General features: G+C 45.7%; 1 protein-coding gene and 1 non-coding gene across 9 annotated transcripts in view; one reads left to right on the plus strand and one right to left on the minus strand.

Moving 5' to 3' along the window:
• UBASH3B (ubiquitin associated and SH3 domain containing B) overlaps window positions 1-27,254 on the plus strand; it is a 157,047-nt gene that overhangs the window by 63,410 nt on the left and 66,383 nt on the right. The window lies entirely within an intron of this gene.
• LOC129479984 (small nucleolar RNA U13) lies at window positions 5,815-5,918 on the minus strand. Its single transcript, XR_008656898.1, has one exon. It is a non-coding gene; the product is annotated as a small nucleolar RNA U13 (small nucleolar RNA).

Raw genomic sequence — 27,254 nt, forward strand, 5'->3', positions numbered from 1 at the left:
TTGTTATTGCAATTGCCTCCAACCTGGTCTCCCTGTTTTGGCTTTTGTTTTCCTATAGTGTCTTCTCATCAGAATAGCTGGAGATCCTTTTTTTTTTTTTGAGACGGAGTCTCGCTCTGTCGCCCAGGCTAGAGTGCAGTGGCGCGATCTTGGCTCACTGCAAGCTCCGCCTCCTAGGTTCACGCCATTCTCCTGCCTCAGCCTCTCAAGTAGCTGGGACTACAGGCGCCTGCCACCATGCCTGGCTAATTTTTTTTGTATTTTTAGTAGAGACGAGGTTTCACCGTGTTAGCCAGGATGGTCTGGATCTCCTGACCTCGTGATCCACCTGCCTCAGCCCCCCAAAGTGCTGGGATTACAGGCGTGAGCCACCGCGCCCGGCCAGGAGATCCTTTCAAAGTGTAAGGCAGATGGAATCACTCCACTGCTCAAAATGCCCCAATGTTCTCTGTATCACAAAGTTAAATCTAAAGACTTCCTATCTCTCGGGTGTTCCCTTGCTACCTCTCTGAATCTATTTCCTAGCATGCTCCTCCTTGCCCATTCATCTGAAGCCACATGGTCTATTCTTTGTTCCTTGAATATACTACACACGCCACTGCCTGGGGCCTTTGTGCTTGCTCTTCCAGGAAGGCTCTTCACACAGCTATCCACAGAGCTCTCCCTCCATGACTCATTCATTACCTTTATCTAATCTTTCCATGCAAAATAGGAATCCCTTCCCACCCTTCCCTGCCTTATTTTTTCCAAAACGCTTACTATAACTGTCCTCTCCCCTAGAATATAAACTGCATGAGGTCAAAAATCTTTGTATTTTTTTTTTCTCTGCTATATCCCCAAGGCTAGAAAAATGTCTGACACATAGTAGATGTTAAAAGAATGACTGACTTGGCCAGGCACGGTGGCTCACGTCTGTAATCCAAGCACTTTGGGAGGCCAAGGTGGGCAAATCACAAGGTCAGGAGATGGAGACCATCCTGGCTCATACAGTGAAACCCCGTCTCTACTAAAAATACAAAAAATTAGCCAGGCATGGTGGCGTGTGCCTGTAGTCCCAGCTACTCTGGAGGCTGAGTCAGGAGAATTGCTTGAACCTGAGTGGCGGAGGTTTGCAGAGCCGAGATCACGCCACTGCACTCCAGTCTGGGCAACAGAGCAAGACTGCGTCTCAAAAAAAAAAAAGAATGAATGACTCTAGGTCAGTTTCTACAACAGATTCTGAATGACCAGCCAAGCTCTTTATGGAATTCTGTTCACTTAGAGTAAGCAAATCTTCCACAACACTACCGGGGGTGGGAGTGGGAGTGTGGTGGCCGGGAGGACCACTAAATCTTTTTTGCTATAAATTGCTTTCCCATATGATGATATTTACCATACCAGGATTTCAGCTCTAGCTCAAAGCTTGCTTAAGGATATTTGTCAGGGTGAGCTTGCCTGAGAGTTCAGTAATTCTCGAGATGGTTTCTCTGAAAGAATCCTTGTTCAAACACCATCCCTTTAAAAGTCCTTAATCCAGACTGCCTGTTCTGCAGACATTCTCAGATGCATTATTTAAAGTTATTTCCAGTGGTGCGTGGGTGGGAGGTGGGAGCTACATTTGTTACTTAGTGGTTTCCAAAAGCCTTCCAGGATCTTTCCTTTTTACCCCAGTGAGGTTGCTCACTTTTAACCCTTCTTTTCGAAGTCTCCTAACATAACCTCTTAGGCTTAGTAGCTTATCGGCAAATCCGTTAATGCATTTCGCTGCTATTGGGTGAAATTTAGAAACATGCTACTCTGTTCTTTGGGGATGCCTCTTAGCAGAGAGAGGCTTATTTTTCTTAAGGAGTCAAAGAATGACATTCATAGAAGACACTTTATTGGATGAACAGTTATACGGACTTTTTAATTCTTGGGAGAATATTCACATCTGTGGTATAATGCATTAGTCATCATACTTTTGAAGAATAAAGACATCACATGGTATTTGCCCTCTCCCAGGGCCCTGCAACCTTTTGCATCTGTTATTTTGTTTGAAGCTCACAAAGCTTCCTGCAGTAGACAAGTTGTATCACATTTTGCAGATGAAGACAGAGGACAGAGTGGGTAGTGACCAGCTGAAGGCTGCCCTTGGTGGATGGCCCAGTGGGACCTAGAGCTCCGCCCTCATGCTCTCTTGCTTCCTCGCCTTGCAAGACTTTCACTTAAACATTCTGCCTCTCCTAATTACTGATAGGTGTCCTGGTTCTCTCCTGCACTCCAGGAACCCAAGTACTGGTCTCAAACACTTGAAGATTGTCTTTTGCTGCACGGGTCCATTTCTAACTTGCAACATGTTTTTTCTGGTTCTCCTGCTTCTGCCAGATACTGAGAGAGATGGGAAATGTCTGTGTGTCTCTGGATATTTTGAGACTGTTCTTTGTCTAGGAGAATGCTCAATGGCAGAAGGAACCGTCTAGATATCCAAGGAGAAAACTGCCCTTCTTGACTTCTTTGGTCTCTAAGCTCCAGCTTGGTAGAGAATTGGGCTTCTTTTCTGAATATCCATAGTGAAGTCACATTCCTTAGAAATTCTTCACATGAAAGTCTGACAACTCTAGGGGGTTACCCTTTAAGCATAATATTCAGACCTGGTATTTCTTTCACCATGGGGCTATAATACTGCCAGCCTTTGCACAGAGCTTTAGAGTTGTCATTATGCTTCAGAAGCTCCCAGAAAGTTTCTGAAAATACAGACTCCTGGGCTCCTCCTGGCAATTTTAATTCAGTAGGCTTAAGAGGATCAGAAATCTGTAATTTAAAAAAAAATCCTTTGGCAATTCTGACAATTAACCAGGCTTGGAAACCACCGTTTAGATTACAAAGCCCTTTTGTATATAATATTCCATTTGTTCATCACAACACATGAGGAAGCCGTTAACCTCCTTTGCAGATGTGACTCAAATATGGTAAGTAACCTAAGTCCTTAAGTTAGTGAATAGTAGAGCCAAGTCTCCAGCCTAAAGCCTTTGTCTCAAACCTGATTTCATTTCCACCATAATCTCCCTTGGAGACGCATTCTCCCATCTATCCGTTGCCCCGGGGGTGTAGGTTTCTTCTCATACTCTGCTTTGCTCACCAGCAAAAGGCCAGATTGATCTGTTCTTCTCTGCAAGCAGCTGTAAGCAGATTTGGAGAAGGTGGTGGAAAGGCAGGCCCCAGGCAAGTGTCTCAAAGTATCCATCCTTGTCAGTTATCTGGGCCCATCAGACAACAGTGGCAGGCAGGCCCAAGGGACGTTTCAGCCCAGTTCCAAGAAAGAGTCCCGAAGAGCACAGGGCAGAAACCACAGGCCGGTGGCTTAGAGAGTTAGTGGTAAACCTTTCCTGTTTCCATGTGCATTGTGTTTTGGAGCTAGATCATCATGAAGAAACCTCAAAAATCTCAAGTTTCATTGTAATTTAAGGAAGGAGGCAGGGTGGCCCTGGGGGTGGCTATGGGAAACTTTGAGTGGATTTTCTGGTGCTTCTGGGTGAGGCTATGTCCGCGTGTGAAAGTAACTTGAGAGCAGGGCTCTTTTGTGCTAGCTGGTTCTGTGTCACTGGGAGCTCCCGGAGTTGAAATGCTTATGTGGACTTTGCTGGGTTGTCCCCTCATCCCAGATTCCCAGTGTGGTAGCTATTCTTGGGATTTTAGAAATTGGAACCTGGAGGACCTTTGCCTTAGGAATGGGAGTTTGATTTCTGGTTATTTCATTCATTCATCTATTGATAGATATTATTACGTAGTAGTTAAGAGCCTAAGCTCTGGAGACAGACTTCCTGGATTCCATATCTGGCTTTGCCACTTACTAGCTTTGTAATTGTCACTGTGCCTCGGTGTACTTATCGGTAAGATCATGATGACACTGGTAGCTACTTCTTCAGGTTTTGGCGGGGAGCAGATGAATTATTACGTGTGGAATGCTTAGAATCAGGGCAGGCACATAGAAGTTGCGGCATAAGTGCTAGTTTCACTGTTGTTTGACAAACATCATATTCTGGGTCCACCACTGTGGCATAGAGGGCATAGAGGCAACCACCAGGGTTCCACCTTGCAGGAGTTCACAGTTTACTGAGGACAGGCATGAAAACAGACCACTGCCATGTAAAGTTGCTGTTGACATGGGAAATGCTGTAATAGAGGAACAATCAGAGGACTGTGGGGACACAGAGGAGCGGCCAGCTGTGTGCCATGGATGGGCTGGGCCAGGCCTGAGCTGGCTTCTTAGAGGAGGTAGTAGCATTTGATCTTAAAATGTCATTAGCAATTCACCAGATGGGGGAAAGGGGAATGGCATTCCAGAGAAAGGAAACAGCACACACAGGGCCACAGAGGCATGACAACTCCAGCATGTGCAGGAAATGACAGAAAGTGGGGAATATGCTGCATGAAAAGGAAGTGGGAGGTGAAGTGGAGAGTCCAGTGAGCGCCATCCTAAGATCCTAAGAATCATGAGCCCCATGCCAAGGGATGAGGACTTTGCCTGGAGGAAAGGCACTTGGGACTCACTGGGAGTGTTCGAAGAACAGGCTCAAATTTGTATGTTATTTTATTTATTTATTTCTTTTTGAGACAGTCTTGCTCTTTCCCCCAGGCTGGAGTGCAGTAGCACGATCTCAGCTCACTGCAACCTCCCACCACCCCCCAACCCCCCCGCCCCCCCCCCCCCCGGTTCAATCCATTCTCCTGCCTCAGCCTCCCGAGTAGCTGGGATTACAGGCACCCGTCACCATGCCCAGCTAATTTTTATAATTTTAGTAGAGACAGGGTTTCACCATGTTGGCCAGGCTGGTCTCGAAATCCTGACCTCAGGTGATCCATCCACCTTGGCCTCCCAAAGTGCTGGGATTACAGGTGTGAGCCACTGTGCCCAGCCTCAAATTTGGATTTTAATAAAATCACTCTGGTTGCTGTGATGAGCATAGCACCATAAACAAAAAAAAAAGAGAGAGAAGGAGAAAAGAAAAGGAACAAACTCAATGACTTGAGTACCTCACCCTTGTTAAATGTGAGTGTAAGGTATCTACCATTTCAGAGAGGGCCCAACCTCACCCGTGGTCAGGAGGCAAGGGTTTGGAAAATGTGGTGCTGATTCTGCCCACGATGTTCAGGGGACCTCGGAGAAGAGCCCTTCCAGTGTCTGGTCTCCCCATCGTTCTGTAGGTGCAGTAGCGATATCATGCTCCCTCTCCATAGCTCATCTTTAGACAGTGTTGGAGGAGCATGCTGTACTGGATTCCCTGCAAACGTAGCCTACTCAGGAGGAAAAGTGGGGCTCCATTGCTTGTTTCATTTTTCTTTTCTATTTTTATTTTTATTTTTATTTTTTTGAGACAGAGTCTCACTCTGTTGCCCAGGCTGGAGTGCAGTGGCTCAGTCTTGGCTCACTGCAACCTCCGCCTCCTGGGTTCAAGCAATTCTCCTGCCTCTGCCTCCTGAGTAGCTGGGATTACAGGCATGCACCACCACGCCGGCCAATTTTTTTGTATCTTTAGTAGAGACAGGGTTTTACCATGTTGGCCAGGCTGGTCTCAAACTCCTGACCTCATGATTCGCCCACCTCAGCCTCCCAAAGTGCTGAGATTACAGGCGTGAGCCACCGCACCCGGCCCCTTGTTTCATTTTTCTATAGAATATATTTGCACTGAATTTTATTATTTAATAGGAAACATGCTCATGGTTCAAATAACAAAATGATAGGAAGGTTTACACACAAGTTTGCCCTTCCCTCTGTGTTCATCGGCCCTGTTGTCCCCACACCTGCCACAAGAAACCACTCTTATTTGTTTCCAGCATTTCTTTTTTTTCTTTTCATGTCAGATGGGTAATATACCGACATCGTAACAAGGTTCAAGGGTGGCACATCTCAAACACGCACATGAACACCCAGTCATTACGCTTATGAACTATAAAAAGATCGCCTTCCAGCATTTCTTTCTTTTCTTTTTTCTTTTTTTCTTTTTTTTTTTTGAGAGTGAGTTCTTGCTTTATCGCCCAGGCTAGAATGCAGTGGCGTGATCTTGGCTCACTGCAGCCTCCGCCTCCCAGATTCAAGCGATTTTCCTGCCTCAGCCTCACAGGTGTCTGCTACCGTGCCTGGCTAATTTTTGTATTTTTAGTAGAGATGGGGTTTCACATGTTGGCCAGGCTGGTCTCGAACTCCTGCCCTCAAGTGATCTGCTCACCTTGTCCTCCCAAAGTTGCTGGGATTACAGGCCTGAGCCACGGCGCCAGGCACCAGCATTTCTTTATGCAACTATGAGCAAATGGGGTCATAGATTCTTACCGTTTTCCCTTTCATTTGTAGGATGTATCGACAAGGTCTTTGAAAAATAAAAGTCATACTCTTTAAGGGATTTCTAGCTAGTCCAGTTATTCCTTCCAGAGTGAAATAAAGGAAAGCAGAAGCTTTGCTGTGACTTTGTCTCCTTGCTCTGTAAATGGGGGACAGTATTGTCCGCCCTGAGTCCCATGTGGGAAAGTAATAAGTAATTTCAGATTTATCAACTGTTTTGAGCTTTCTGGCAGAAGGGATGCTCAGAGTAGTGCTGTTTTGATGGTTTCTCAGCAAAATACTTCCCTCTTGTCCACAGGTCCCAGGTCTTATTTTTAAAAAAGGATTCCGATTGCTAATTGTTAACAAGTTGCTGGGTTTTTTTCCTCCCCTCCAGCTCTTCCTTTCAAAACTTCTGAGCCTTAATTGGCAGCTCCAGTCTCTGGCTGGGCCATGTGTGTCTGATTTTAAGCCGCGTCCTGCCGGGGACTCCTGCTGCACACATGTGCCTGCAAGTGCTCCCCCAGTTTCTGTTGCAGAGTTCTTTCAATTTTTTTTCCACCACATGTGCTGAGCCACACAGAAGCTTTAAGACTCCAAATCATAGCGCAGCAGTGAGCCAGTGTTGGCTGTAATTAGCTGGAATTGCAAACTCCTGGTCATAAAGACATCATGTCTTTGCTTACTGTGGTGAATTTCCTGCGTTCTCTAAGGGTGGCTGGAGAGGCTCAGAGGAAGGAAGTTGTCTGTGAATTGAGGGAGGGGCAAGACTAGATGATCCCCAAGATGCCTTCACTTCTAAAATTACACTTTAATGACATCTTCTCCAGGGTGCGCCTGTCCCCATGTAGGGAGTGAACTACTAGGCCCAGCAAGCCCCATGGAGGCCTCCGAGATGGGCACCAGGATACAAGGACAGCGAGGCTGTCGTCTCGACACCACGGGACCTGGTTACTGTTTTGAAAGGGATTTGGTTTTGTTTTGCTGGGATGCTTCCTGGAAGTCTTTTCTTGAGGTAGTGTGTTTATCCGGTTTCTTAGGTAGAGCATAAGGCTGTTTTCTCTCAGATGTGGATTTGGCAGTGCGGAACTCAGTTCTGGGCTGTGATTCAAAGCCTTGCCAGCTTTGTGAATTCAAGAAATCCTTGTTTCCACCCAAAGACCCAGAGAGACTTTGAACAGTCATTTCACCCTCCCCGCACAGCTGGGCGGGACAGCAGCAGTGGCCCAGTCCCTATCCTGAAGGCTCCTTACCTAGAGGAAATCCACCTCACTGGGGACCTTCTCCTGCCCTGTAGTTTTAGCCCATCTTATCATCATCATTATTATTATTATTATTATTATTATTAGAGATGAGGCCTCCTGTGTTGCCCAGGCTGGTCTCAAACTACGGAGCTCAAGCAGTCTTCCTGCCTCAACTTCCCAAGGTGCTAGTATTACAGGCACGAGCTACCACACCCGGCCTTAGCCCATCTTGAGGTGAAACTATGCAGTTGTTCTGGGCGGATCTACATGCCTGTCCTCCGTGAGGATGCAGAGTGGTTGAGTTTACGTGGGGAATATTTAGCCATCCACATCGTTTCTGTGGGCTTCCCTAGGCTGACCCTGGAAAGGGCTCCGGATGCTACTTGGGAGATACTCCTCTTTGCAAATTGGCACAGACATCTTTCTGCCTTTTCTTTGTCCTAGGACCACTCTTTATGGTGTTGCTGTTGAAGCAGGTGGGTGGATTGGGAATTAAGCGTAGCTGACAGGGTAAAATTTGAGGAGCAGGAAGCTCATAGATGGGGGCCACCAGCCCAATTTCTTTATCTTAGGTTAAGACCCATAGCTACTTCTCTTATAATTATCAAACTTTTCTTCTCCACTGAACATCTCCCTATTTAAATATTAGCCTCTCCAGGGAGATCTTTGTGATTTCCCAGCCTAACATGGTGTTTGGCTCACTGTAGATGCTCGAGAGTTGGTTGTTGGATTGGGTACCCCATTCAGCAACATTTATTGAGTGCCTAGAATGCGCTTTGTGCCGTGCTAGAGTCTGGTGATGACAAAAGCTGATAGAGCCCCTCCCCTTGAACAGTTTATCATCTAGGAAGAGAGACATCAGTGTACTTCCAACATCTAGCACAGGGGCAGAAACAAAGTCATTTGGTGGCTTTTGAGCTTAGAGTCATAAAATGTCAGAGCTAGAGGGTCTTAGGGATTGTTGAGTCCCTCCCTCTCACTTTGGAAGTAAAGAAACTGATTGGTCAGAGACTTGCTCAAGGCCACCCGGTCAGACAGGGACAGAGAGAGTGCTCAGCCTGCCGTCCCTGCTTTCAGCTCTTTCTGTCACCCCATGCAGCTTGTCTTTGGCCTTTAACTAGAAAGATCAAATCATGAAAAGTAGAGGCGGTACCAGAGAGAGCAGGAACCCACTTTCATTGCAGGTCTACTGTGGCTCAGTGACCTAAATCCTGGGAGGACTGGGAGGCTCTGGACAGTGGCTCTCGGCCTAGGACTGCGGAGTGAGTACTCCAGTGCCACAGGGGCCAGCTCCCTGCAGTTCCCACTGAGACTTACTTCTCCAGAGGCCAGAAAGCCCAGAAGATGAAGCCTTGTCACTTGTGGTCTTGTGGCCCGGTTCAGCTGAGATGCCACGTGGTTCTTGTTGAGGGGAAGGCGTGCGAGAGGCTCTGGCGCCTGAGCCACACACTGGGGCTTTCCATCCTGCTGAAGTCAGGACCTTCATTGGCCCTGATTCAAACAAACTGATTGGAAAAAGACATTTTTGAGACCATCAGGGGAAAATGAATGTGGATTTGATATTCAGTGATATTAAAGAATGATTATAAATGTTAGATATGATAAAGGCAAGTGATTATGTTAAAGATAAAACAGTTCTTATCAGTTAGAGATGCATGCTAATGTCTGGGTTGTTTTAAAATACTCTAGGGAAAATAAATCTTTATGAGTATTTTGGAGTAAAATGATGTGATACCTGGGATTTGCTTTAAAATGTTCTAGGCTGGGCACGGTGGCTCATGCCTGTAATTCTAACACTTTGGGAGGCTCAGGTAGGAGGATCACTTGAGCCCAGGAGTTTGAAACCAGCCTGGCAACATAGCAAGACCCTATCTCTACAAAAAAAAAAGAAAAAACCTAAAAAGTTACCCAGGCAGTTAGCTTCATACCTGAGGTCCCAGCTTCTTGGGAAGCTGAGCTGGGAGGATCGGTTGGGCATGGGAGTTCGAGGCTGCAGTGAGCCATGATCATGCCTGTACTCCAGCCTGGGTGACAGAGTGAGACCCTATCTTAAAAAAAAAAAAAAAAAAAAAGGCCAGGTGCAGTGGCTCACACCTGTAATCCTAGCACTTTGGAGGCCAAGGCAGGTGGATCACTTGAAGTCAGGAGTTCAAGACCAGCCTGGCCAACATGGCAAAACTCCATCTCTACTGAAAATATAAAAATTAGTTGGGTGTGATGTTGTGTGCCTGTAATCCCAGCTACCCGGGAGGCTGAGGCAGAAGAATCACCTGAACCCAGGAGGTGGACGTTGCAGTGAGCCGAGATGGCTTGGTGGCTGTGGAAGAAGTGGCTTCCACAGACATGACAGGGTGTGGGTGACATCACACAGGTCCTTGAACAATTACACTCACATGGTGGGGGGTTTCCTGCCTTTCCATGTGTCCCCTAAGAGACCCAAGGACTTGGCCGGGCACAGTGGCCAAGGTGAACTCCATGCCATCCTTGGTATTTTCCATTCACATTGCCAGACCATCTCTGTTTCAGGTCAGCCTCCTCAGACACCCAGAGAGGCCTATCCTAAGCCAAACTCCCTCACAGAGGTGTAGGGCCAACACTGCACATCGCTGCACAACTGAGCTTGCCTTCTCAGCCCACTGTGATGCAAATATTTGGATTCTTTTTTTTTTTTTAATTGAGACAGAGTTTTGCTCTTGTTGCCCAGGCTGGAGTGCAATGGCACGATCTCGGCTCATCGCAACCTCTGCCTCCCAGGTTCAAGTGATTCTCCTGCCTCAGCCTCCCTAGTAGCTGGGATTACAGGCATGTGCCACCATGCCCGGCTAATTTTGTATTCTTAGTAGAGACGGGATTTCTCCATGTTGGTCAGACTGGTCTTGAACTCCTGACCTCAGGTGATCCGCCCGCCTCTGCCTCCCAAAGCGCTGGGATTACAGGCATGGGCCACCGCACCTGGCCAATATTTGGATTCTTATTCACCTTCTGTCCTTGTCTTGCCGTCTTTCCTTTCCCTCCCTGACAGTGGAACTTTCACTACTTCTACCCGCTAAAGGTTCTGCCATGTCTGCAATCCCCATAGTCTCTACAATGTGATTTTCCTATTACAGTGGCCCCTCCTTATCCTTGGGGATACTCAAGACCCCCAGTGGATGCCTGAAAGCGCAGATAGCACCAGACCCAATTGTGCCAATCGGATTCTGTTTCAGGTCATGTCTTCCACCCACACATTTAACACTTTTTCCATGCTAACTAAGCAATTATCATGCACTTTGGCTATAAGTTTTGCAGTTTGAGGTGTGGCAGCAAAACCAGCACAAATTTCTTCTTCCTGCTTCACAATTTCATGGATGGAAGATGAGTTCTTACTGTAGACCTCAGTGACTTTGGCATGCAATTTTTTTTCTTTCATTATTAAGTTGAGAACTTTCACCTTTTCACTTAAATGGAGAATTTATGTCTTCTCTTTTGGGATATCCAAATTGCCAGCCTTACTACTCTTGCATTTTGGAGCCATTATAAAGTAAAATAATGGTGATGTGAACATAAGCACTGCAATACTGGGACAGTTGGTCTGATAACCTAGACGGCTACTAAGTGACTAACAGGTGGAGAGTGCAAACAGTGTGGATTCACTACTGCATCCACAGTCTGTATCCAGACTAGACGAAGGGATGATTCACATCCCTAGTGGAATGGAGTTGGATGGCTCGAGATTTTATCATGCTACTCAGAACGTCGCACAATTGGAAACTTGTGAGTTGTTTATTTCTGCAATTTTTCACTTAATATTTTTGGACCACAGTTGACCACTGGTAACTGAACCCTTGGAAAGTGAAACCACAGATAAGGCAGGTCTGCTCTACTAGTTTGTTTAAATGTTTACTGTCTTGTCGCACTCACTACTGAGATTTTTGTACCCAGACATGTCCTAGCCTAGAGCACTCCATTCTGGTCTTCCCATGGCCACGTTCTTTAGTACAGAGTGAAGAGTTCTTAGTTCCAAGGAGATGTGCATACCCTGGAGCCTATGTGTCTCCCACCCCGACGACACACACACACACACACACACACACACACACACCATGCTCTGGATATTAGGAACACAAATGACGAGGAACCTGCTTCCGGGGTCTCTCCCCCATCTCCAGCCTCCCGAAGACAGACAGCCCTAGCCCTGAGGATGACAAAGGAGCTTCTGTTTGTGGGGGTGTGGACACAACTTTGACATCTTCTTGGGGTGCCCATGTGCATACATGTGAGGACCGTCCTGGTACCCCCACAGAAGCCAGTGTCTGAGCTAAAAGCAGATGGAAGCAGACCACAGGAGAAGAGATCAAGGCCGGCTGGCTGCTGGCTCTTCCCAGGCTGCCATACCCTGGCACACAATGGCAAGAAGGCTGAGCCTCTAACCAGGTTGTTATGAAGGTATACTAGCCAAGGTTGGAGGCTAAGGCATATTTATGAGTTGGTTCGCTTGATTTATTATTTGTAAACATTTAGACATTGGCATATGTGGGCCTCTCTTTACACTCTTGCCCAGGCCCTGCACGTTGTAAGTCTCTATTTCCTAATGGAGACACAGGAATTTTGCTCTGGGCTGGACTTCATCTTGCCTTAAGGAAGGCTTGTGTTCTTCCATGGTATTTCCTGCAACTTGTAAAATACAACTTGTAAAGTCCTATTGTAGCCCCACGTATTTCCTGTGTTTATAATGGAGATGAAATCATGGTTTGTCTTTCCACCACCCATCTTTCCACCCCCAACAACCCTCAATTACATAAACTAACAAGCTAATTAAAAATAGCCTTAAAGTAAGGACACTTGTGTAAACCAACAACTTTATCAGAAAAGGTTTTCCCTGGAATTTCCCATCCTCATTCAAAGGGACAGTCAGTGTTCTGGATTCCAAACAATAGATTCTAATCAATAGCTCCTCCTATTCAAATAGTGGCAGAATCCTACCTGCCTTCCCTCCCTCCGGTGGAATGTTATTATCTCTCTCAATGAATCATTGAAATTCCTGGCTTGTTATGATGTACCCATCACTATACCTACATAATATCAAGCAGAAAGGTTTTGAAGGCCTTTTGGGATAGCAGAGCAAGGGTCTCCCCACCCAACTGGTCATATAATTGGCTTTTCTGTCTTTAAAGACTCGAAGCCTTTTTGCTAAACAGAAAATGCCAAAGGTCTTTGGATATGGGGAGTCCAGTGTAGAGGTGGGGTGTTGGCTTCATACACAGCAGAAAATGTTTCCCTCCTTTGCCGTAGAAGACTAACCTTAGCAGCTTCCCACTCACTCCATCTCAAACCCAATTAAATTTTAATTCAGATCATCACGAATACAAAGTGCTTTCTTCAATCTCTATTATTTCTGGAGTTCCCTGGTGTCCAGTTTAATAAATTCTTCAGGGAAAGATATCTGGCAGTGATTGGATGAAGGTATTGACTTTGGAAAGAGGAGTCTTAACATCAACAAGTATGTCAACGATAAGTCACTAGAAACAAATCCCAGCCATCCAGTTTGCTTGTTTATGTGGTTCAAGTGCCTCACGCCAAAGCGTGGCCCAGATCCAGGTTTCACATCAGTAATTCCTGCCATTCAACATGTTTAGCTTTTGTTTCTTAATGGGTGTTGACAGACAATCTACTTCCCATAATCCTCCATTCGCAGCTGCCTTCATTGATATATTCATTCCACACATGTGTTGAGTAGCCCTGGAATTTTTGCTTTACAGACACCCATGGATATGTCAACAGATTATTACTGTAATGATAAGAGTATATGATAATAGAGGTATGTATAGCACTGCATGAACTCAGAAGACGTAATGTCTTGTCTTATTGAAGAACTAGAATATCTTAGAGGATGACAGTTGACTTGTATCTTGAATGATGCACAAGAGAATTTACAGCAGATTTGAGCAGTCAAAATTTAATGTCTCCTCTCTTTTTTTTGTTTTGTTTTTGAGACAGAGTCTCATTCTGTCGCCCAGGCTGGAGTTCAGTGGCATGATCTCAGCTCACTGTAAACTCTGCCTCCTGCGTCCAAGCAATTCTCATGCCTCAGCCTCTTTAGTAGCTGAGACTACAAGTGTGCAACACCACACCTCAATAATTTTTTGTGTTTTAAGTAAAGATGGGGTTTTGCCATCTTGGCCAGGCTGGTCTTGAACTCCTGACTCCAGGTGATCTGCCTGCCTCAGCCTCCAAAGTGCTGGGATTACAGGCTTGAGCCACCATGCCCAGCTGAAATTGAATGTCTCCTCTCTTAAGATTTGTACTTCAAAAGCTTTTGGTTTTCATGAGCACAGAAAAGGGGCTGGTAGCCTGGTGATCAACTGTGGGCCTTATCAACAGCTACAGTGAAGAGAGAGACATTGAAAAGAGCTTGACATGGCTGAGCCTGAGGAAAGGACTTGGCCTGAGCAGACGGGGATTCCCAAGGTGAAAGGAAGAGGCTCAAGGTCTGAAGCCACTGTGCTCTGACCCCATGTCTTTGCTTGAATTGTGTTCATAGATTTACTAGTTGTTGATGGCTTCCAGTATACCACTGGGGTGGGAACTGGCTGTCCAGAAAAGCCATCTGGGAGGGACACTTGGTGAGCACACTGTAATCTGGCTTAGCTGAACATCCTGAAGATGTGGTGTGCTTCACAAGCAAGCCTCACTCCAACAGCCGCCTTGGTTTACATCTTGAAATAAGTCCTCATCACTGGATGAGTATTTTAAGACGCAGCTTTCATCAAGATGGTTTCATTAAGGCAATTCCAGTAGAGTGAATAATCATTTTCCCCCCTCATCAGATGTGCTTAATCTTATAGAATTATGATGAGTTTAATCCTCACTTTTTAAGCTGTATCTTAAAAAAAAAAAAAAGGAAAAGAAAAAACCCTTAGAGAAATGATCCTGCATCTGTGTCAAAACGTTTCCCTCTGCATTTTCAGATCCGTCTTTTCTAGGTCACCATTGCTCTTTATGGCTTTCCTTATCACAGTTTTTTCTAACTTCCTGTTTCCTAGCAAACTTTATATAAACTCATTTTATTTTTACTTAAGCCATTCAGGAGTGAACTTTTCCCCTTTTTGGAGGCCAGTACTTTTTCTGCACCTTATTATTATTGTACACATGAGGGTCAGAGTTACTTCAAATGTTTTGACAACCTTCAATTATTTGCACTTAAGAGGTTGAGTAGAGAAGAAGAACTGCATAAATTCCAAGCAAAATGACATTAGAACAATCACATGGATAATACCCAATAGCATATAGTTCTCGTTTATTTGCCCTTGGAATGTACTTAAAATAGTATTTTTAGCACACTAAACTGCTTCATTTGCAGTTCTTATACTAGATGGGCAATGAAATTTACAGTCCCCAACATGTGGGTAACAGAAAGCTAGTGTAATATAACTCTTTCCTAACAAGAACAGCTTGTCACAAAGACAGGCTAAATACACATTCTTCTAGTTAAGGAAAGAAATGCAATGCTAGATGAACAGGAAGGCCTGTTCCACCAACCCAATTCACAAAGACCTAGACCTCATTCCTTTAGTTATTAAACATTGGTTGAGCACCTAATATGTGATAGAGGCGAGAGATTCAAAGAAGAAAAAGACATTGCCCTGTCTTCTTTGGGTTCGGTAAAGGAATACACAGTGTGGGAAATGCCCAGAGAGATCTGAGAGTCCCTGGTAGCAACAACTAATTCCACCATATTTCACAGAGAAATATTTGATCTGGACATAGAAAAGTATGTAGAAGACATCTATCTACTTGTCGAAGTGGGGAAGCCAAGTTCTAGGCAGAGGGTCCAGCATGTGCAAAGGCAAAGAAGAAAATGAGGTCGTGAGGGAGGGAGAGTTCAGAGTTGTGGGATGTAGGGGGCATGAGAGCGAAGTGGCGGCTTGAGCCTAGAGAGATAGATTTGGGCACCATCATGGAGCACCTTGGACACTATCTGAAAAGGATTTTACCTGTAGGTAACAGGGAGTCCCTGAAGGTTTAGGCAGAGGTAATATGGTTACATCTGAGCTCTAGAATAACTGATAGCAATGTGGATGGTGTATAAAATGGGAGAAAAGACAGGAAACCAGAGCAGACTTGCCAGGTAAGAGATATTCTGGCCTAAGACAGCGGAGGTTCAGAAAGGGGAAAGGCAGCGCAGTTCAGCCTCACTTAGGATGCCTCGGTACCTGACAGAGAAAGATAGAGAAGTTAAGAATGCTTCCTAACTTCTTGTTATTTCAGCTTTGTGCCAGTTCTCCAAGTGCACAGATAAAAACTTCTACTGCTAAAGTCCAACTCCCTCTGCTTCTCGGTGTTCTTCCATTTCTTTTCAGAACTGTGTAACTCATCCCTAGAGTTTTTTTGGACACAACCTCGTTCTATATTCTGATGCTTTTAGGTCTGAGAACTACAAGTTCTCAGCATGGGCATCATGCTAGAAGTTAAGGCATGCAGAAAGGAGACCTGGTCTTTTTCTCCAAGAAAGTCATAAGCTTATGGAGGAGAGAAACAGATAAAACTCTAAATACTAATTCATGCAGAATGAAAAAAAAAGAGCTAGGGGAACACAGAGAGAAGGCTGGGAGAATTCAGGAGTTTATGTAGAAGGTGGGGCTTGAGCGAGGCTCTTCATTCTTACTGAGCATCTACCTCATGGCCTGTACTACACTTAGCACTGAGAACAACAGGCTAACACGCACACATGATGAGAAGGAAAACACACATCAAATAACTGTTAGATGTGTTATTAACTACAAGCAGAATGCATGCTGGGAAAGAAATGCATGGTGTCATGAGAATGTGTAACTGGGAGATTTAAGGATCAGGAAGCCAGGCGTGGTGGTTCACACCTGTAATCCCAGCTACTTGGGAGGCTGAGGAGAGAGGATCACTTGAGTCCAGGAGTTTCGGTCCAGCTTGGGCAACACAGTGAGACCCTCTCTCAAAATGAAATGAAATGGAATGAAATGAAATGAAATGAAATAAAGCATCAAGGAAAGCAACATAGAAGATTTAAGCTCAGACATGAGAGGTGGGCAGAGATATTAGTGTAGGGAAGGGAAAGAATGTTCCTGAAGAAAGAATGCATGCCCACTGCTCAGCTGTGAGAAAATGTGGCACGTTCAAGGAACTGAAAGCTGGAAGAGGGTAGCCTAAAGTAAACCAGGGAAGGGCCAGAAAATAGAGCATGCAGGCGGCTTAGCCATGTCATGTTAAGGTTCTGGAACTTTACCGTAGAGGAAATAGGGAGCTACTGGGATGTTTTAAGAAGAAGAGTGTATGATTATTATTGTATATTTGGAGAATAAATTGGAAAGGGCAAAACTGGAAGCAGGAGATTTGTTAAAGCTGCTGGACTAGTCAAAGCGAGGGGTGATAGGGGCTTAACACAGAAAACAAGGGATCAAAGAGAACCAGTGTCCAAGAAATTTAGGAGGCACACATGGACAGGACTTAATGATGAATTAGATAGGAGAGGTGAGAGAAAGAGAGAAGTCAAGGACGGATCTTAGGTTTCTAACTTGGGAAATTGCATGGATGCCATGCCCTGAGCCAAGAGACTCTGGAGAGAAGCAAAATTGGCGGGGAAAAAGGCGAGTTCACTTTTTGAACACATGATGTTTAGTGCAAGCAAGATATTCAAGTGGAGATTTCTAGTAAGGAATAGGTCAGGACGCCAGAGGGTTGAGCAGGAGAAACTGGAGGGACCTGGAGACTAAGGGCATCCTTAGCTTGTAGAAGCCAGAGGTATGGCCCAGGGAAGAGCTGAGATTACCCGGAGAGAATGAGTAGAATGAATGGAGAAAGACTGGACAGATTCCTGAGGAATACTAGCAATTAAAGTGCCTGTAGAGAAGTCAGAGTTTACAAAGGAAACTGAGAATAAGCCACTAGAGAAAAGGGCAAAAGACAAAGCAAAGGGGCATAATCAGGAAAGTAAAAGTAGAGAACAAAGGGAGGACTCGTAATGGGAAACGCCGTTGAGAGGTCAAGAGACAAAAATTCCATTGAATAGAGTGTGGTGACTCAGATTCTCACTGTTACTTACTAAGTGACCTTAGACCAGTTATTAATTTTACACTGAGCCTCATCCATCAGTTGGAACGATTGCATTGTATTTAGATTGGCATCTTAATACATGTTCAGTAAATCTTAGCCATTATTATTCAATGGCATGAATAACTATTAGGGACTTTGTTAGTGGGGAAGTGCCAAATTAGAGTGACTTTCAGCTGAAGGGGAAAGTGCAACTGAGCAGTTGAGAGAGGCTGTTTAAATGCAAAGAAGCAGTTTCAGGGAGGAAGAGATAGAAGATAGAGGAGAAGACAGGCTTTCAGTGGGAATAAAGTAAAGCAACACAGAAGGACAGGCGTGGCAAGAAGCCTGAGGCATGGGGTTACACAGCATGACAACAGATGTAGTCAAGTGCAATGGTCAGGAAGAGGCAGGAGGAGCTGCGGTGGGAGTTAAGCCTGTAAAGAATGTTACATTCGTCCAGGCACAGTGGCTCATGCCTGTAATCCTAGCACTTTGGGAGGCCGAGGTGGGCAGATCACCTGAGGTCAGGAGTTCGAGACCAGCCTGACCAACATAGAGAAACCCCGTCTCTACTAAAAATACAAAATTAGCCGGGCGTGGTGGTGCATGCCTGTAATCGCAGCTACTTGGGAGGCTGAGGCAGAAGAATTGCTTAAACCCGGGAGGAGGAGGTTGCGGTGAGCTGAGATCGCACCACTGCACTCCAGCCTGGGCAACAAGAGTGAAACTCCATCTCAAAAAAAAAAAAAAAAGTTACATTTATGAATTTGAATATTTGAATTTTGCTTTGTGGATATAAGGGAGCCACGGACAATTTTACAGGATTGGAAGGGTTTTGTTTTGTTCTGTTTTGTTTCGTTTTTGAGACAAGGTCCCACTCTGTTGCTCAGGCTGGAGTGTGGTGGCACGATCACGGCTTACTGCAGCCTCAAATTACAGGGCTCAAGGGATCCTCCTGCCTCAGCCTCCTGAGTAGCTGAGACTACAGCACATGCCACCACACCCGGTTAATTTGTCAATTTTTTGTAGAGACAGGGTCTCACTACAATGCCCAGACTGACGAGTGGAAAGTTTTAACTCAACCTGTTTTAGAAAAATTTTTCTAACAGTAGAGAGAAGTATGGATTATAGAGGAGGAAGATTTAGATAAGAGCCGTCCACAGTGTGTGGCTGGTGGAGGAATTTTAATACAGAGCAAAAAAATCACTTGTAAGCATTTAACCTTGTCTAGGTCACTTAACCTCATCAAGACTCAGTTTCTCCACTAATAAAATGGAAATAATATTTATCTCTGAGGTTCTTTTGGGCATTACATTTTCTATCAAGTAACTACTGTAGTGCTTGGCATACAGTATTCTTCTCATGCTCTATCCTCCTCCTGACGGCTCCATGCTCTTGGTGGGATCCGTGGTCGGGTATCGGAATGTCTTACTCTCCTCTGATTTTCAGGAGACATAAATTTGCTTCCTAACTTTGCAATACTGGAGGAAAACAACAGTCTTCTGAAAAGTTTCCTTCCAAGTGCAGGGCTAAATTTTCATCTCTGCTCACTCTCTGATTTGACAAATTGACATAGCTCATTTGCTATGTACCAAATTGTCTTGATGCAAGAGTTTTTACGTTCGGGGCTGGGCAGTGGTTCAAAAGTATTACTTTCCCATTAAGCTTTACGGGATTTACCTGCAAGATGGGTAACACATCCTTCGGACAGATGGCACAACCCTGAAGCCATTGCCTAATTTCTTCTTCAGTGTTCTCCTTTTATCCTGTCTTCTATGATAGCTGATTTCCTTACATTCATGTCCACCCAGAAATAACTAGTTTCTGGAAAAGCTGTAATATGGATTGTATTTCTGTAAAGCCATATGTTCCATACGTCCTGACATCCTCGCAGATGCCATTTGATTCCATTTTGTCATATTCATTTAATAAATATTGAGTGTCTGCTTGGTGCCTGGCATCTGCAGTGCAAAGAGGAACAATATTCAGTTCTACACGCTGAAGGATCCCATATTTTGTGGCAAAGCAAGATCTAAAGACATAATTTAAGTAGACTGTGAATAGTTTAATTTGGAGCTACTAACTGGCTATCATGTGGTTGGGAGTTGGGAGGTCACAAGAAACTTTCAGCAAATCTGGCATTTGAACTGCACCTTGAATTGTGAACTGAATCTTCCCAGGTGAAGAAAAGGGGATGGGCTTTCCTGACATACTTCCTGATGAAAGAGCATGTACTTGAAAGAGAATGGCTGGCTCTGTAAAGGGTGAACCGTGTGTTGTCCCAGGATTAGGATGCCAGCAGCTGTTTACTGAAAGCACAGTATGTGTTATGTGCATGGTGCTAAGTACTTGTTTTATTTCACTTGATGCACACGGCAACCATATGAGGCAGGTCCTAGTATTATTCCCATTATACATAGGATATCACCGATGCTTAGAGAGGTTGGATAACTTGCCCATAACAGAGTGATAAGCTATAATTTGAATATAAACCATCCTGTACTCTCCTGGGTCTGTACTTGCAAGCCACCCTGCCATACCAGATGTGTGCAGGCCATCTGTGTGCATGTGTGTGGGGCAAGGGGGCAAGCTGAAGGCAGAAAGGTCAATTGAGGCCAGCTTTGAGATACTGAACACCAAGATAGAGGTTGTTGTAGACAAACATCTCTGCATGTTCATTTTTTATAAAAATTCACTATATTACTTTTAAAGTGAAACAGAACCCACTATTTAGAGCATTTTTTAGCAAAAGTCCTGCTTTAATGGGACATAATGTGTACATAAAATGGGGACTGAGGTTAGTAATCTAAAAACAAATCGTTCTCAGGGATTTTGATTCCTTCTTACTTCAAAGTGCATATTGACATATAAATGAATTCTGTCCTCAAGGTAAGCTCCGATTATGTAAAAGTATTTCCAGGTTATTCACTCTTTTCACCTTAAAAATGACCGTTTATTTTTTATATAAAAATTGAGGAATTCAGAACTTAACCTCTCAGCTAGTTTGAGGACTAAAGCCGTGATGTGATTCAGATTTTATAAGATCTTCACAGAATAAAATATTCAATTTACTCTCAGTTCATAGAATATTTTCATGTTCGGCTCTTTTCCTTCATGATGAATTTTAAAAATTTTCAATTTGATCTTAAATGAGATGTATCCCCGAAGTGTTTCAAACAACAGAAACAAACCCAAACCCACAAAGATGTAAATCAACAAAAATAGCACTCTTTGTGTTGGCTGTTTACCAGTAAATGAACATTCGGGTTCATGTTAGAACTCAGTGAATGAGCAAAACCAGAGGTTGTGTTTGCTTCATTTCAAGCCCCTCCCTTTAAGATCTAAGTCAGTTCACATAGTGGTCAATGAACATCCCACTCCACAGGAACTGCGTGAGTGATGGAATACTCTAAGCCTGAAATCCTCGCGGGTCCCCTGGTGGGAAGGCCGAGACATTTGCGTTATGAGGCCCCGTGATGCTTTGCCTGGGAGAGCACAGACCTGTAAGCAGCAAGGCATCCAGCTGCTCCTCTTCCCTCCCATAAGGCCCTCACGACAGCCAGGCCCCAGAAAAGTGAACTTTCTGAACTTGGGTGGCCAGGCTGCTTCAGAGCCTCTTCTGGAGTCAGCAACCCTCCTTTGCTCTTCCCCCCTCCCTCCCACGGGTTCTGCTTCCTGGACCCTTCTGCTGACCAAGGAAACCAGCCTTGAGCAATTCCTAAGTATTTCACTCAACCCCGAGCAGTCCAACCCCCCTAGGACGACTCCCCTCTCCTTTTGCCAGATCTCTTCTGGAACCTGGGTCACTCTCACTACTCATGAGATGAGATTTAGCCTCTCTGGTCTGATGGTGGAGCAGAATCCTGAGAACCCCTCCCTACCTCCCCACAAAACTAGCTCAGCAGCAACGAAATCTGGAGTTGGACACAGTCCAAGGTCATATCAGGGATCCGCTTCCTCCAGGAAGATTCTTCCTCACGTGTCAGTCAGCGAGACTGCGTTGGTCATAGTCTCTGACCTCAGGGATTATTCAAGCCTGGAAGGGTCGGGAGAAGCTTTTTAGAAAAGGGTGGGACATGGAGAAAAAGAGATTTGGACAGTATTGCAGACAGGAGAAGCAAACAGAGCCAAGAAGTGGAAGAAACCATCCCAAGTACAGGCGTCTCTCGTTTCAGTCTTGAAGATCTCCAGGAAAGGAAGTTCCAGGGCTTCCCCTGAGTCTAACCCATCCTTTTCCCTGTGACCTCTGATGCTCCATTTTATGGGTTCCGGCTGTTAAATATGTAAAACCTAAAAGGAAGAGGGCCAGGAAAAAGAGGCCATGGGCTGCTACAGAAGTGCTAGCCTGGGCGGAAAAAGCCAGTCTGGGCTTGTTTTGCGGTCCACTCTTGTCTCCTTTCAGCCACACGTGTGACATCACTAGGCCTTCTGTTAGGCTAGTTTGGGAGGGCAGCCTGCCGACATCCCCACTCTCCCCTCCAGAACCCCCTTTGTCAGGAATATAGCACAAAGGGTTCCCTCTCAGCTGCCTGGCATTGAGGCCATTTTCCTTTGCAAGGGCACTACTGTGGGAAAATGTTTTAAATCACTTTTCCCAGAGAAAGGGAAAAACTGAAGTTCCGGAGATGTCATTCACCCCCAGAAATGTCGTACTATGACTTCCCCTAATCTTTTTCTCTGTATGTTGTGGAAATCAGTTCCAAGCCACTCCAGCAATTCAAGTACGTACATGGAGTGACCCCACCTCCTGAACACCGCCTGAGCTTGAGCCTGGCTGGCTAGAGTTTATTCGTGAGTGTGTGTGAGTGTGTGTGTGTGTGTGTGTGTGGTGTGTGTGGTGTGTGACAGATGGGATAGAGTGAGTGCCTCCATGGCCCACCTGGCCCTGAGTGCCCCCTCCCTGTGGCAGCTCTCTGTTCCTTCTCTCTTTAGTCTTCTCTGCTTTCAGCACCCTTGTTGCCATCAGTTTTTGCTCTGGCCGTTCTAAGGTACCTTAAGAGCCAGCGTGGGAGATAGGAGTTATGACAGTCTTGAAAATGGAAAGTTGGGATCAGAAAGTCTACTTCTGGGACCCTGGAACAAGTGACTTAATCTCTCTCTCTCTCTCTCTCTCTCTCTCTCTCTCTCTCTGAGGCAGGGTCTTGCTATGTTGCCCAGGCTGGAGTGCAGTGGCATGATCACAGCTCACTGCAACCTCCAACTCCTGGCCTCATGTGATCCTCCCACTCAGCCTCCCGAGTAGCTGGGACTACAGGCATGCACTACCATGCCTAGCTAACTTTTTTACTTCTTGTACAGTTGGGGGTCTCACTATGCTGCTCAAGCTAGTCTCAAACTTCTGGGCTCAAGTGATCCTCTTGCTTCAGCTTCCAGAGTTTCGGGATTACAGGAATGAACCCACGCCTGGCTGACTTAATCTCTTGCCTTCAGCTTCCTCATCTGTAAGATGGGTATGCTATTAGCCTCATGAAGCTGTCTTGAGGATTGAAAGAGATGCTAATTATGAAAAAACTGTAAAACACAAAGTGCTGCAAGGATATGAATATTCGAAAGCAGGTCCCTGGTCTCTTTCACTTTGGAGTGGGGTTGGGGTAAGGCACAAAGCAGAATGTTTCCATCGCAAAGGAGCGTGATGGAGTAAGCGGCAGAGGGCCTGAGGGGCAAGGTAGTGTGGCAGGCACCAATAAGTCTGGAAGGGCTCTTGGAAGAGGCAGTTTCCAAAGGAGAGGGAGACAGGAAGGTGCAGGGTGCTCCCTTCTTCCTCACAGAAAACCCCTGGCGAGGAAGAGGTGTGATTTGATCAGGGTGGCTGCATCAGACAGGCGTTCAGTACCTTCCCCGCCAGAGCTGGTGCTGCTCAGGAGCTGAGCCAAGTCAGGGCCTCGCACAGCCCAGCTCTCCTGCCTGTGAGGGAGACCCAGGCACCAGTGAGATGTCCCTTTTGAATCCAGCCCATGCACCTGGGCCCCTTTACAGCGGTTCTCACTTCACCAGCACCTCCCCTTCCCACGCAGGCTTCCTGTTTTGAAACCACCAATAGATGGAAAATGTGAGTACCGCCGCTTGAATGGCTCAGGCTGTGTGTGTCTGGGTGTGTGAGGTTCTGTGTGAGTTTGTGCTGTGTGAGCCTGTGTGCGCACATAAATGTGTATGTGCAAATGTGAACTTGAGCGTGATGGTGTAGGTGTGACTATATGAGATGTGTTTGTGCATGTGGGTGAGCGTGTGACTGAGTGGTTGAGTACATGGACACGTGTTGTGTAGATTTGAGCATGTGTATCTGTGTGTGGCTGTGTGAGTGCCTACATAAGTATATGATCACGTACGTGTTACTGTGTGTGTTGCATGAGCATGTGTGCCTATCTATGAGCTCGTGTTGTGACTTCGATCATGTGATCATGTCTGTAAGAGTGCCTGTGTGGGTGTGTGACTATGTGTGACTGTGTGTGAGGGTGTTTGTGTGCATGTGTTGTATAAGAGTGACCATGTGTGTGACAATGTGAGTGTATGATCAAATGTGTGTCACTGTGAGTGTGTGTTGTGGGTGTGATCACATGTGTAACTGTGTGTGTGACCTGATGTGAATGTTTTGTATGTGGTCAGTGTGTATTTTGAGTGATCACACGTGTGCTGTATGAGTGATCACGTGTGTGACTGTGTGATCGTGTGTGATTATATATGTGTGTGACCAGGGGAGAATGTGTGTTGAGTGTGATCACATGTGTGACTCTGTGTGTGTGTGTGTGTGTGCACGCGTGCACATGAGTGTGCCGCACAGCCCGGGGAAGGGCAGCTGAGGCAGAGGACTTTCCTTGCAGGGGACCAGCCTGGTCCGGGGTCTGGGGAGAAGGTGTTGTTGAGGAGCGATGGTCCTCCCAGGGAACCTGTCTCCCTGCGTGGCAAGAGCGAGGAGCAGGGTTAACACTGGCATCTGCAAGCATGTCCTGGAAGCTGCCTGAGGCCTTCCATCCACACCGAAAGACTCACCTCTCAGCTTGTATCTTTTTTTTCCCTCAAGCTTTAAAACAAATAATTTCTTACCACTCCAAAAATGCCTTCCTGAGAAACTGGATCACATAACAAACAGATCAGACTGTCAGCCTTCCTAGCTGGATGGGCAGGCAACACGTCTAGTCCATTTTCCTATTCGCAGTACCTAGCACAGTTCCTGATAGCTGGCAGGGGTCAGTGCATTCACTCAGCAAGTATTTACGGGGTGCTTACCATGTGGCAACACAGATCCTAACAAAGTCTCTGATCTCAGGGAGTGTACAGCGCTGGGGGGCATGATCACAGTCCCATGAATACATAGGTACATGTGACAGGTGCTGGAAATCTTGGATGAAAGAATGGATTCCATTTCCAGCTCTTTCCATAGCTTTGTAGAAGAGACTCTGGCTTTTTCTGGCTATTGGAAGAGGCAAGGCCATAATCAATATGCCTTTCTTCCTTTACAAAGATATTATTGACCCACAGGCTTTGAAAACAAAAATTTTCCCCTAGTGAGAAAATATAAATGGATAAGCTTCGTCTCCCCTGCCATGCCCTCTCTCACTCCTGTGACCACCTTGTGGCTTCTTGGGTCCCTTCCCCCGTTGCACCAGCTGCTCCATCATTCTTGTCTGGGTAGCAAAATTCCACTTATCTATCAAGGCCCAGCTCAAATCCTGTCCCTTCTGGGGCAGAGTTCATCTCCCACTAGGTGACCCACCTGCGTGCTTTAAATGACTGGGGGAGCACGTATATCACAGCATTACGATTATTTGCTCTGTGTTTGTTTTCTGTCTCAGCTGAGCTCCTTGAGGCCAGATACTTTTGTTTTGTCTATTACTGAAGTTCCCAGAGCCTGGCACAGGACCTCGTCCTTCTTAGATGTTCAACATGTGTAGGATGGATGAACAGATGGGTGGGCGGGCAGACGGATGGTTAGATGAAGGCTCCGTGCCCGCCCTTATGTCATGAAAGATACACACTACAAAGATGACAGCCTAGCAATGAGCTAAGGCCCAGGGACCATGCAAAGATCGTGTTTCAACAGTGGCTGGCATTGAGTAGGGCAGCTTTTACATTTTTATAAATAACCTGTAAAAGGAAGTTCAGACTGAAACTCACACGTCTATGGGTGACACAGAGCTCTTTCGGTAGGGAGGTTCCATGCCAAAAGGGTAGAGGAGGGGAGGATCCCCTAACATATGAGTGGGCGGACAAGTGGAAGGTTGCTTCACCGTGAACAAATTCAAACCACTGTATTGACGTGGAAGTTATCTGAAGTATAAGATAGTGCCTCTTGACAAGAAAGAGTCACTTCATTCAATCAATAAATTAAACACCTACTATGTGCTGGGCTTGGTGCTCAGGCCTTTACCTCCTACCCTTAAAGATCTCAGAGTCTAATGGAGAAGAATGCTTCTAATGTAGTGGGAAAAATAGACATAGAAGGAAATAATTAGAGATAAGACTGGAAGGGCTAATAGAAGAATGGTAGAGAGTGCTATGAGACTTCCGAAGAGTGCTGCTGTGCTATCTGTGGTGGGGAGGTCGGGAGGATTTATTCATTCTGTACTTACTTCATGGATATTTCGGGGCATTTACCATGTGCTCAATTTTGAAGGCACCAAGTTAAACAGATATGGAGTCTTATCTCCAAAGAGCTTACAGTACATTAGGAGTGATGGATAGGTAAACTGTGGGAGGGGCCGTGAGGGGGGATTTGTGATTCAGAAAGGATTTCACTGAATGGTGAAATTTTGACCTAACGTCATCCTTTAAATTCATTAGGCAGAAAAGGGGGAATGTGGACAATCCCAGCAGAAAAAGCAAAGTGGGCAAAGGTTCAACAGAGAGAACACCAGGGTGTGTTTTGGAAACTGCCGAGGCTCCTGGCTGAAGCAGAGGCTGCGGGGTGGGGGTGGCCACAGGAGAGGCAGCTGGGCTGACAGGGGCCGGCATAGGCATGGCCAAGGATATGGGGAGCCTCTGCAGGATTTTCAGCAGGACAGTGATGTGATCTAGATTAGTAGTTAAGAAATATTATTCTAGTCTTGGTGGAGGGTGGACTATAAATTGGAGAATGAAAGGGAAAGTGAAACCAGCAGCCAACAGGACCCCTAAAATCGTCTTAGCAAGAGCTTATGCACTGAGAACAGAATGAATTAATAGACCCAGAACCAGTGGAGTGGAATTGTCCTGATGACACCAGCCAAGGAGTTTGGGGAAATGTCATTCTCTCACTGTGCATGTAAGGCACCCTGTGGGGACAGTGCTGAGCTTAGGACCTAGAGGCAGCCTCAGATAGGAGGGGAGAAAAATACACCAGAGTCCTGGGAAGTCTGGGCTGGGCCATGGCTCTGTGTCCTTAGAGAGTTATCAGACTTGTCTGAGCCCCCGTTGGGACTGCTGTGAGAAAGAAGCGGGATAACATATTATAAACAATAACATCTGCAGCTGGAGTGATGTTGGGTGGTTTGGGTTCCTGTACATTTGGAGACACAGTCAAAGCTGGGGAACGTCTTTAAGCTTCTGAAAGCTTTCCTTATAGAGACGCAATGACAATATTCGAGCTGTTCTATCTGGAAAGTACAAAGGGAGGATGCCAAAGTTTAAGGAAGCTTCATAGCACAGGCATGGAGAGGAGCTCTAGTCAAACTGCCTGTGTTCAAATCCTGCCTCTGTGACCTAAGATCCATCTATCC

Source organism: Symphalangus syndactylus, chromosome 3, assembly GCF_028878055.3.
Source record: "Symphalangus syndactylus isolate Jambi chromosome 3, NHGRI_mSymSyn1-v2.1_pri, whole genome shotgun sequence".
In the NCBI taxonomy this organism is placed as follows: domain Eukaryota; kingdom Metazoa; phylum Chordata; class Mammalia; order Primates; family Hylobatidae; genus Symphalangus; species Symphalangus syndactylus.